The sequence below is a fragment of the Lycium barbarum genome, chromosome 6 (genome assembly GCF_019175385.1).
Source record: "Lycium barbarum isolate Lr01 chromosome 6, ASM1917538v2, whole genome shotgun sequence".
NCBI lineage: Eukaryota > Viridiplantae > Streptophyta > Magnoliopsida > Solanales > Solanaceae > Lycium > Lycium barbarum.
This window is the reverse complement of record NC_083342.1, coordinates 90740753-90754327: the sequence shown is the minus strand read 5'-3', so window position 1 is coordinate 90754327 and position 13575 is coordinate 90740753. Positions and strand designations below refer to the sequence as shown.

At 36.7% G+C, this 13575-nt stretch overlaps 1 pseudogene; it reads right to left on the bottom strand.

Annotated features, from left to right (window-relative positions):
* Nucleotides 1–9155: 9155 nt before the first annotated feature.
* Nucleotides 9156–13260, bottom strand: LOC132599801 (uncharacterized; annotated as a pseudogene).
* Between the last annotated feature and the right edge of the window lie 315 nt (nt 13261–13575).

Sequence of the window (13575 nt, the reverse complement as noted above, 5' to 3'; positions counted from 1 at the left end):
CTCTATAACAAAATTTCAAAAAACCAAATAGATCTAGCACTTTCTCTTGCATAAAATTTCTCATAAAAGTTTCTCCAAAGAAATTTCAATAAAATGGACCAACAACTAGTTACACTTCTGTTTTATTGTATTACGACTTTGGATTTTATCATGTTTTAATAATCTGTGCAATATGTGGCTCGAATTTGACCTGTTAAATATAATGCAAAATAGGAAATATCCAAGTTGTATCTTCTTACACTTTTTTTCCGACCCACTGTATCATTTCAATTTTATTGGATGCCCTAGAGAGGATAACTTTTATTTCCCACATCGAAGGGAGATATTGAAGCTAAGGATGGCGAACAAGACAGGGTGATGCAGGATGAAACTTATTCCACACAATTTAATCCGCCGCACATAGCCATACGAATGTTAATGTAATACGTTTAATAGTACAAGTTATAAAAAAAAAATCTTAAATTTCATTCCCATTTAAATAGGTTTACGTGAGTAGTCCGGTATTTTGAAAGGAGGTATAAATTGTCCCACCCCCCGCCCCCCAGCATTTTTTTGAACTAGTTCTTGGTTCAAATAACTGTTACAAGATTTTGCATAATCACACAAGATTATTGGAATATGTTTATCTCAACGATACAAAAGACAAATTTAAAAAGTAAAAATTTCTCGATACAAGATATTCCAATAGGAAAACAAAACCACCAGAAAGTATATCGAAATATTATTATAATGAATGTTCATTAAACCTGTCTATTTTAGCGAAATAACAAAGAGCAAAAGAGGAAAAGATACATCAGTATTTAGAGGGGACAGGGCAAAAGGGGGTGAAAGCAGAGAAAATTGCTACTGTTAGCTCTGCACGACTAATGTGTACCTACTTTTTGCCTATGGACAGAACACGTTATCTAACCGGTTCAACAAACTTGTTTGCAGAATAAAAACAACAGGAAGGTAAAGGACACCGAATTTTTTACGTGGCAACCACCCGGCTCAAAAGGTGATAAATACCACGACCTACAAACCTGTAGGATTTCCCCAACAACTTCACTACAACAATGAGCCAACAACGAGTTACAAATTACAACCTCTGTAATCTAACCCTCACCTTAACCTTGCTACCCAACCTCGGACTAGCAAGCTATCCCCAAGTAGTAAACTTCCTACTTAGAGTTACAATGTTTGTATCTACGTTAATGCTTCTACAATAAGCTGATAAAGACACAACTCAATAGCACAAACCTAGCTAATACAAGATATCTAGTCTTGTGATGTCATACCCCAAATCTGGAGCGGCGTGACCGGCACTCGGTGCCAAACTAGGCCCAAGCGAAACACTCTAAATCTGAAACTCTGCTAAGTCCTACCTGCACACAGATAATACCAACAAGCCGGCGAGGCCATAATCTGGATATATATATATATATATATATATATATATATATATATATATATATATATATATATATAAATGCTGACTATATCGTCTGAACTGCACACACACACACCCAAAATATATATACACAACTAAGCAAGTCGGCGAGGCTGCTATGTAGCTGAACAACAAAACTGAGAGCCAGCAAGGCTACATAACATCCCAACTACATACAACTATCTACAGACCTCTAGGGAACACGAGCTGCAGAAAGGACAGGACAAGACCCCGTCATACCTATATATACATATCAAAATAGTATACCAAAAAGGACTACAGCTCCGAACCAAGTGGAGCGCACTGACTGTAGCTGAGTGGAAGGCCTACTGAGCTGGATCGTCTGTCTAGCTACCTGAACCTGCGGGCATGAACACAGCGTCCCCAAGCAAAAGGGACGTCAGTACGAAATAATATACCCAGTATGTAAGGCAACAGATAACTGAAACTGAACTGAAAATATAGTAATCAGGAGGCCAAAGAATGCCCTAAATATCTCTCCAGACCTGTCTCATATGTAATGAATTAAAATACTATTATATTTTATCTCTCCAGACCTGTCTCACTAACCAAGTGGATAGGAAACTGTAAAATCTCACTGGCCAAGTGGCCAGGCAACTGTAAAATCTCACTGGCCAAGTAGCTAGGCAATATGTCTCACTGACCCATCGGCCAGGCAATCTGTCTCACTGACCCGTAGGCCAGGTAAATCTGTCTCACTGACCCGTAGGCCAGCTATGTCTATCTCATTGACCCGTAGGCTAGGCATAACTATCTCACGGACCGTAGGCTAGGCAAAATAAAAAATGTCTCACTGACTAAGTGGCCAGGCTAAAGAAAACATATGGATGTATATCATGCATAAGCTAAAAACACTGATACTGTAACATGTCTCTTCTGTCTCTCTATAAACTCAAGAATATAGGGAGGGGATATAGCCCCTCAGAAAGAACAACATAACACTCGGAAACTATGCCACAATATGACAAGCTCTACTTTGAAAAATCTCTAGTCATAAAGTTTTGTACGCTCCTACCATATATGGAATCATGCCAAGAAAAGAAGGAACAACCTCAACATACCTGGACGCTTATTTGTCGACTTTCCAACTTACTTCCTGTCTTGTAATTTACTTAAGATCATTCGTAGTCTCGTAATCTACATATAAAATCATTCACACTATTGTTAGGATCATCCTCATACGCTCGTCTTAAGGCTTCAATTTAAATTCATTTAGAATCTGCCGAAATCTGGCAGCATATCCCCTGTTTATATACCTAGCCCGAAATCATAATATCAACAACCAATCAACAACAACAATACCAACATCATCAACACCGTTATCCATACCAATATATTCTATTAAACATCCCACACTATGTTTTCTAAATTTCTCAACTAACTAACTTGTAATACGGATATTTAATAACTGCATCTCCGTAAATAAACCTAAATCAATATTAATAAGGGAAGATTCATACCTTACTTCCTCTAGAACCGCAACATCTTTCATATCCACCTTGAATCCAAGCCAAGATCCCTTGCAAGACGATATTACAATCGCAACTATACGTTGTCCGAACCTAAATTCAGAGATTTCCACTTAATTTGCGCTAAAATTTGATAGACGGAAGTTGGGGGAAATTTCCTAAATATTTAGGAAGTTTGGAGGGGTGTTTGGATGGAAAATGAGGGGGTAAACCCCCTTTTATAAGGTTCCAGAGTCAGTTTCCACCGACTCAGAATTTACCCTTCGTGTTCGTGGCCTTGGGTCATGTTCGCGAAGGGTTATTTAGTCCTCCTTTTCGCGTTCGCGGCCCTTGGGTCGCGTTCGCGAAGGGTAATCCCTGCTCTGGCAGCCTAACTTGTAACGTCCATAACTCTCTACTCCGATGTGATATCGACGAGTGGTTTATTGCGTTGGAAACTAGATTTCATGAAATTCAATTCAGGCTTTTGCTTTACTTCAAAACTTCTCATATACTAAAAGATATTCTTTCTCCAAGTTGGACCAAAATTTATGTCCAAAATTCTGCCAACTTTTTTCAAATTTTTGACAAACTTATTTTCTTCGATTTGCTTATTGGTCCCGGAATCTTCTGAAACTCTCCATACATGATATTTATCATTAATCATACTTGATAATGATCATGTCCTTTGGTTCAAAGGTTGCCTTTCCAGTTACGACTTACAAGATCGTAATTCATCCTTCACTTCATCGTTACGTATTTCCCATGGCTTGTACCTTTTAAAACATTATGGGATGTCTCTGATACTCCATTAATACGGTGAAATACATGGCATACTCATGCTCTGAAAGTGCGAGGTGTAACATTATTCCCCCCGTAGAAACATTCGTCCTCGAATGCTGTAGCTTGCGAGCTTACGATGCTATCGTTAATTTCTTGAAATGATTGTCCTCCTTAGTTCCTGATCTCCATGTTCTTATACTATGAGCTCATTAGTCTTCTTTCATATTCTCCCAATTCTTTGTGGAACTCATTCATTAGTTTCTTATTCTCATGTTTTTATATATGCACCCAGTGGTCAATTGGTATCTAGCTACCATCCTGGGACCTGTTGCTATTAAAACGGTCATAACTTATGATTGCTACGGCTCTCTGCCGATCTGTGAGCACTCTTGATTGTTGTACTCTTTTGCTTTTCTCTTCATTTGTCTACTAGTAGACAAACTCTCTTATTCAGATATAGCATCTCTCCTTTGAAGATTATTGAGTTTCCTATAAATATTCCTCTTTTAAAGTTTTCATCTCTTTTAGTGCTACAAGTAGGCCAGTGCACTAATCGGTTCAATCTGAATTTCCGAACCGATTCGAATCAATTTGGATAATACAATTCGATTTCGAATTACAAATGCAATTGTAAAATATTACGGTTTAACGGTTCGGATACGGTTTGCTTCAATTATCAACCGAATCGATTTGAACAAACCGAATTTGTATGCCACTAGTGACTAATATGACTAATTTGGTATATGTAATATGGTGTTGGCGGATTTGTATGCTTGCACAAGTTGTCAAGCTCTTGTTTTGCTATTTATATGATATTATGCTTGCAAGTTTATGGTTTTTTCTTGGTTAATGTCTTGGTTATAAGGCTGCAAGTTTAGGATCTCATTATTTTTTGTTATGTTTATTCTAAAACTGAAATGAAATAGTTGCTTGTTTAAATTTCAAATAAACCGAACAAATCAATTTGTGTAACCGAACCGAAACAATAAAAAACGAATCAAATTGTACCTAGAATGGATCGAGTTTGGTTGAAAATTTTAGAAAGCCGAAATTTGAAATCTCAACTCGGTGATGGCCAAAACCGAACCGAACCAATTTGTGCACAGGCCTAGCTACAAGTTCTTTTTAGTAATTCCGATTGTCCGTTATACTTATCCCTGGTCACATGCGACCTTTCTTACTCCTTCTGTTACCCCCTTGGAGTACTTTACTGCATATCTACATGTAACTAAAATTTCTTCGACGCGAATGATTCAAGTCAGAGTCCGGCATACAACGTATCGCGTTGACGAAACTTATTCTCTTTGATTCGCAAAACCTTCATCATCTTGTCATGCCTCCTTTTTCACATTTCTCTCATAATATACTTGCATTTAGTCCATTCTCACTTTTCTTTAGCGCATTCTTGACATATCGGTTCATCTCGAAATTTGACTCTTTCAATTCAGTATATTTTCCTCTTTTGAACTTTGAAATATTGTAGTTCATCTTAGAACTGAATTTGTTCTTCCCCCTTTTTAAAGGATGTTCTCATATACCAGTAACCTTCGAGTATTAACCGTCTTGATAGTCATCTGGCCGACCTTAACGATCCTTCAACTCCTCTATTCCACCTAATGCCGAAGTTCTGTTCATCGCATGGTTTAACTTATTTTCATTTTTGCTAGTTGAGTTCTTGTATCAAATCAAAATGCTTATACATATCAGACACAATTCAGATACCTTCTTTATTGTCTTTTCACCTCTACCTTTCATGACCAGTAGTCGTCTAGGCTAATGAATTAATGGGGACATCGGAATTCATTAGGCCTCTTATGGAGTGTTCAACTATACCACACTCCTTTAGCCCTAGCCTTTCTCCACGACTATCTTCTTAATATCTTTGAAATTCTCCTTGCTCTAGGTTCCCAATTCCGATTTATGTCTATACTATACCATTAAAAGTTGATATTCCACACCATCCATTCCCACGACTCGTCCGTTCATTAGCTTAGCTCATTTTGTCCAATAGTTCTTCTTAACTACTTGTTTGCATCCCAGTTATGCATCATAGTCTTTCTAGTGTTCTGTCAATTCTTGTTCTTATCATCAAATCTTCACAAAGTACACCCTTTCCTTTCTTCTTTCACCGAGTCTTCATCTTCTTTTATGATACTGCAACTTGCACACACACACACACACACACACACACACACACACACACACACACACACATATATATATATATATATATATATTCCTTCATGATCGCATCTTTTCATCTTTCACACAACCATTATCTTATAATTTAAATTTTGTGTTCCCTTGGGCAAGCCTACTGATTCATTAACCTTCTCCTTCTTTTAGTCCTCATAGTTTCTTTTACTTGTAAAATGCATGTTTTCATTAGTCATCCTTTACTATTAGGTTAGGAAACGTTGGAGTGTTTCGTTACGAGTGCAAATCCCTTTTGACACTGAAAATCTCTTCTTGAGGTACTTTCTTCCCTTAAATAGGCGTACCAATCATGGGTTCACATCCATTCTCTTGGTTAAATCTCAGGAGTTTAAAATTTCCTCGTCGCTCTTATAAGACTTGTTTATTTCTTCTCAAGGATGCACCTTTGTCCATTATTTCCAACCTTCTTGGTTCTGGTTATGAAGACGTATATGTTGGTTCCGGGGTCCTCACGTTCATCCTTTGTTACGTACAACATCACTCTATCTCCCGTTGATTTATTTAAATTTGATCCTATCGTCTGCTTTCCCTGCTTTCATCCTAACCTTTTCCTTAAATATAGATTACCTAACCCTCAATGGTAGACGTTTTCCTTGTCCAAGTTTCTTTCCCCTTCATGACATCATAACCTTCTTTTTCCTAATATTCGTGCTTACATATTTGGTCGCGTTACCACTATCTAATTTTCATTCCCGAGAAAGCCCAATCCTAATTCTCTTTGTAGCGCTTGCTGCCTCAACTTTGACATATAGCACAATCAATACTTTTAACGTGTCGTAAAATCAATTATAAGGGTATACATAATACTCGATGTAGCCACCCATGACTTAACTTTTTATTGCTTTTCAACACCTTTTTCTTGCCAGATATCCCATTGCTATTTGATTTTATCCTAAATCTGTGGCTCTAACACACCTCCCCTCTCTTGACCCAGCTAGCCAGACTCATACCTTGCGATCATTTCGAAATTCTAATTGTAAAGATCATATGCTACTAATTTCCCTCGACTATTCTGGTTTCTCATATTCTTTTTCGTATGTCTAAATCTATAGGTCTTCCTAGCATATCTTTCTATGTCCTAACTATGAATCCTGGCAATATAACTTTACTTAAAAATCTTTACTCATACTTTTACCTATCTCTTTGTCTAAGATAGTCAACCTCACATCCTTTACTTTCTTATAGCAACTGAATCGATCCTTGCGATATTTTATCTTCAATTGTACACCTGCTCTCTTCTCTCTTTACCCATAAATCGACATCACACCTAATTTCTCTATTGTCAACTAACCTTCACAACATCCATCTGAAAAAAATATGAGGTGAAGCCTTCTTATAAGGATTAGCTATAAACACACCACATATTCCCAAGGTTGATACACTCTCTACTTCCTTCGTCAGCCAAGCAACGTCACATTTAGAAGTTATATAAGCAATCCGGAAGGCAATCATAATTGCAATCCAACTTACCTAACCATTTCTTATTCTTGATTTCAAGGACGTCATTAATACCCGAAGTAACTTGGCCATAATGATTCTCAGAATAGTACCAACTATAAAATACTCATAATCCCCTTAAAGTTGAATGACTGGTGACTTCTAAATCCCAATGTAAACCCACATCATATAGGAAAGTCTGGTAAAATGAGTTTGGGTACCTGTCATCAACCCGTCCTAATCTTATGTATATGTATAAACTTCTAGAGTAAAACTTTCCCCTACTCGTTAACTTCCTTTCCCATATCAATATCTCATCATTATCTCTCACTCACCAATCTATAAATTGTAATACCGCATTTGAGTTCTTAATGTCAACTTTCCCTATATCTTCAATAAATCTCAATTCTCTGAAATCTCGAATGCAACTTATTCCAGTTCCTTTAATTACTAATAATTTTTCCCCTCCAAGGTTCTTCCCTTAAATTAAATTCAAATCATTCTAAAACTTCTCCTTGAAAGCATCTCATAATTGTTCATTCAATCATGACTTACCAAACATCCGATTGCCACATTTCCCCATTCATTCTTTCTCTATAGCACAAGAATTCAAAACATTCAATTTGTAAAAAATTTGGCAGAGTATCCTCTATACTTCTTACTGTCCCATTCCTGCACATAGCCCAGAAAACAAATCTGATGCCTCACGGAGCGATCCCAACTACCCGCAATAGCTAGCTCAAGTTCTTATATCAAAGTCTATCAATATTAATAACACAGGAAACATACCTTTCGGAGTATCAACTTCAATTCTCATCAATTACCTCATAACGGCATAATCAACTGCTTATCCATAATCAAAACATTTAGGGACATCACATTCTATAATTTAGCTCTACCGCACGATCTAAGATGAAAATGGAAGGTCAATCATTCCTAAATGCCCTGCAGCCTCTTGTTTATAAGTGTGGCACGCTTCACACCCATAAACAAGACTCTACTAGACACGGTCTGTAGACAACCCTAGGACAGAACTGCTCTGAAACCAAGTTTGTCACGCCCGAAATCTAGAGCGGCGTGACGGGCACTCAGTGCCAAACTAGGCCCGAGCGAACCACTCTAAATCTGAAACTCTGTTAAGGCCTACCTGTACACAGATAATACCAACAAGCCAGCGAGGCCGTAATCTATATATATATAAATGCTGACTATCTCGTCTGAACTGGGCACACACACACCCAATATATATATATATATATATATATATATATATATATAAACCACTGAGCAAGCCGACGAGGATGCTATGTAGCTGAACAACAAAATTGAGAGCCAACAAGGCTACAAAACATCCCCACTACATACACTACAAAAAAAACCGAGTTTAGCGACGGACAAAATCCGTCGGTACACAGCATATATCCGTTGCTAAACAAATATAGCGACGGAATAACGACGGAATTCAGTCCGTCGGTAAAATCCTCATAGCTAACCATTTACCGACAAAAAAAATGAATCTGTCACAGGATTAACGACAGATTTCATCCGTTGCCAACATTAGCGACAAATGAAATCCGTCGCTAAATCTATGAGTTATTTCGTCGTTTCATTTGATTGGCGACCAATAATTTCCATCGCTAATTCCGTCGCCAATTCTTTTAATAAAAATTTCTGCATTCCTTTTGGTGACGAAAATAATTTGTCGCAAAATTTGATTTTGTATTAGTTATAGCTACAGAAAATCCATCGCAATTTTGTTTTAATTTTTATATAATATTTTAAATACACATGTCCAAGCATATATTAGATACTCATAAAATAACTTAATTCATAGAAACTAATATTCTACAAGGTCCAAAATACATAGCAGAATGCAATCGAGTTCAAAGCATCCACAACGATAATATCCAAAACAAGAAAATCCAAAATCACATGCAACAACAATAAAGTTCAAACAACAAAACTAACTAATGAGAGACTGGAGAGTTACGGTCATCATCAGAAACTGATGCAAGAACCTCATCAATGTTGGCAGTAGCTGCAACTGGAACTATAGGTGCCATAGATAGTGGATGGTCAGTAGGAGTGTGAGTGTCTAGCTGAGAAGAGGATGAAGAAACCAATCCACGTACCCACTCAACAATTACAGGAAGCATGCGATCTGTTAGTGCAGGAATAATGCTATCGGTCAGTGCAGGAATCAATCGCATCACTAACTCATCCAAATTTCTCGTAGCTGCTGCTTGAGTATTCACAAGTGGTATTGAGGATGTAGCATCAGATCCAGAAGAGGGACGAAGATTCGGCCCATAATATAATTGTGCTAGAGATCCAAGACCGTATATTCTTCTTTTCTTTACCCCTCCCACGGCTTCGTAATAGGCTTGACATTGATCAACTTCAGATTGGGTCAGTGTCTGGCGTTGTAATATTTCTTGATATTTTTCCTGTAAAAGAGTGATAATTAGTGAAATTGTGAAATTCATTTCACTAACAGTTCGTATTTGACCCTTTTCCGATAAATGAATCATTAAGCATATGGTCACAAGATGATATCTAATAGTAATGCGAATGTTTAGCTAAACTAGAATTTATATCTCTAAGATCAAAATAAATACTTATGAAACATCAGATGATAGTTAAACCAACCATTTAATACACAACAACCAACATACCAAGTTTTTTCTTTTTTAATCTTCACAAAGGAAAAATTAACCCAAAAAAAAAAAGGCAAGTGCACTCATACTGTACAACTAAAATAGTACTAGGAATAAAGAAGGGATAGAGTCAGAGTAGTAGTAAGTACTAGTATAGAATGAATATGGCAGATACTGGTCAGGTAGATCACATGCTAAGTGTCTTATAACTAAAGAAAATATAGCTATATTATGTTGGTGCTCATTATAAATGCCATTTCAGTAGTACATACATATCTACTATTTCTTACTTATTTCTTCGGTGTTGGTAAATTCCCATAAAAATCCAACAACTTGTTAAACATGTGAATATCTTTGATAAGCAGATCCCAAGTTTAAACATTTTAAGGGCGCTTGGTAAAAGTAAAGCACGAGCTATTATAAATAACCCAACAGAGCCTAAGAGGGGTTCAAATTGGCTTAACTGCACCATTAAGGGTTCAAAGGCAGCAAGCTTTGGGCCGGGTGTAACAGATTGACTAGAAAACTGTGACTAGCACTATGTTTATAGCCTATTGAGTGAGTCTAACCGATCAATGAAAATTTCAGCAGAGTTCACTTAAACCTACATAAATTCCATCCTGATATACAGCTGAATCAATGCAACCTAGCAATCATCACGAACAAGAGGCAATAAACATCATTGTAGTAGTACCGGACAAAGAAGATATGTTCATGAGCAACCGCAACACTTAAGTAATTCTAGCCTATATAATAAATAAATGTTTTGTTCAAATAATCCACATATTCTCCAAATGACTACAAATCAATAGCAATTTTGAAATTCTCAAACAACACAAATATAACATAAATAACTCTTAAGTGCATCATTTTACCCCAAAAAAAAAAAGTCAATAAGATTATAGAATGTTGGACTCACATGCACGATTCGGGCTCGTTCACCAATAAAAGATTTCTCATCATGACCATGTGTATGGATGTGCAAATGTACCTCACTTGGTGTTAGATCTCGACCCTTTTTAATAGCCTATACAAAAAAAAAAATCACCACATAGTTCAGTAACTTTTAGAACCAACAAAAACAGCAACCAATGTCACAACAGACATGTTGCAGCTAACATAGCAGTCATTTTTCCAACAAAGCCATTTTACTATGGAGTGTGTTGGTGCTCAAGAGAAAACTGAAGCTCACTCACTGGAAAGTGCTTATAAGAAGCAACTCAGATTCTGATTTATCTGCTGGTACAGATAAAGATACAAAACGGTAAAAAAGTGAACAATTATATCATTAATTTTCAGCATTTTCAACCTGCAACTGATGAGGCAGTCTAAATTTCCAAAAACAACAAATAGGCAACAGATATCAAGGCTAGTTCCTGGAGACTAGAGAGACTATTTCTTATTCATTGTGACAAGCGTGAGAAAGTCCCAAAAAAACTTGCCAACATAAATAATCTGCAACTAATGTTGCATTCACCTTCATGTTGACAATTTGGTTAGGCAAAGGCCAAAGCCACAGAATCAACTTACAAGTCTCTTGTGATGCTCTCCAATGGTAATAGACCCACCCGTGTGAGTCCCACTAGCAACTGCATTCTCACCGCCACAACGATTCTTTGAAGCTATTTTGATTTTTCAACAACCTTAGGATCTTTCCAATATTTCATCCAACTTTCCCATGTTTCTATCGGAACATAATCTGGCCGAAATCCTTCAGTTTTTATTGTGCTAATGAAATCACTGTACTTTCTCGCTACCTTTTTACGCCATTGCTTCCTCACTTCACTATCAATCGAAGAATCCCAATAGAATGCCTTCTGAAAAAATTTTACAAAGTAGAGTATAACAATAACTCATCATTTCAGCAGACAAAAGTTATAAAACATGAGTTATAAGACAAACACCATCAGTCACCCAATAAACGGGAAAGAAAAGAACTGCAAATAAAACGAGGCTTATTAACAATATAAGACCAATAGAAATAGCAGAGGTAATAGATGTCCTGCTTTTAAGTTTCTTTCACGCCTGATGCTATATTGAACTTAAATCGTTAAGAGTGAGCTAATTTATTTGAATTCTATTGATTCATCAGTAGGAGAAAAGAGGAAGAAGATATTATTTCTTTAAACAGTTACTCTTCTTTATATTTGTCTTTAACTATTAACAAGATCTCTAATAATTCTTGTCTTCTCTAGTTTTGTTGACAGTGTAACACAATAAATGACCCAATACTGCTGTTTTGGTACTCATTATTTGATTCCATAAATTTGTTTTTTCTATTTGTCACTAAGTGTAACTAGTGACAAATGTTTCAGTTATTATACCTCAAATTCTCCCAGATAAAAATCTTTTGTCTCTTCTGAGACACTTTTCCAATTAACTCCCTTAGGCTCAAGTTCATTCTTGAAAGACGCAGTTATCTTCTCTGAGCATAATCTCAATGGTTCCAACCTGGAAAAATTGGAAGACATTATATGAAGCCTATCATAAAGCAACTACAGTATATAAATAATAATGGTGCAAGCAGAAACTAACCCTGAAGGAGAAAGAAAAACAAGTGTCCGCTCCCTGTTACTGTTGCTCTCACCTTCTCCTATTGTGTCACTCTGAGCAGATGTACCTTCACCTGTTACGTTTCTCTGAGTAGACGCACCCTCGCCTATTACGTTGCTCTCATTAGGTATTATAGGAGATGGTTCAGAAATGGATGGGGTGCTACCATGACCTGATGTTTGAACGGGTGGCGTAGTAGTAGGACATGTTTGAACCTGGTCTTGCCCACCTGAAGAACTGGTACCACCCTGTTGAGAACTAATTATGGGAACGGAAACAGTAGGCATTAAACCTCGACCTCTAATTGAGGTCTTGCTTACACGGCCCGTGCTACCTCGACCTCTGCCTCGAGTCATATCTACAAGAAAAAAATAGAGGTAATCATCTTTTAGATAATCAACAAGAGAGGTTCAACCAGAATATATTAAGATGCTAAAATTTACAGCAAGAACCTTCACAAAGCAAAAAAAAAAAAACTTTAGATCCAAACCAATAGAACTACCTCGTATGCTTTAGCTTATTTCATGGACGGAGATGAAACTCAATGTCGGCTTCGTCTAATTGAGCAAACAACGATTCTTTTTCAATTGAAATAAAAAATAATCTCTAAAGATTAAAAATCTATTAAATATCTTCCACCTAATACTGACACGAACTGTTTTCCGACAAATATTAGTCATTGTTCTGGTCCAACTCCAAAACAAGCATGTACATATACTATAATCACACTAAACCAGCAACTTGACTAAAATGCGCCATCAACCACAAATAATTTCAGCAAAAGGCTAATCAAACAAAGGTATACTTCACACAATGGCAATTTCCCCCCCAAAATTTAGGTTCTATAACAGCACCTAAATAGATAATTTTAAGTTTGAAGAATATGTTTAGATGTGTTTAACATTTTTTTTTGGTGTCCAAACACATTTCAAATACTTATTTCAACCAAATTATGTCTGATGCACAACAGCCAAATCAGACGAAGCGCTCATGGCATAAAATCTTTGCTCTAAATACCAACAACTTGGAA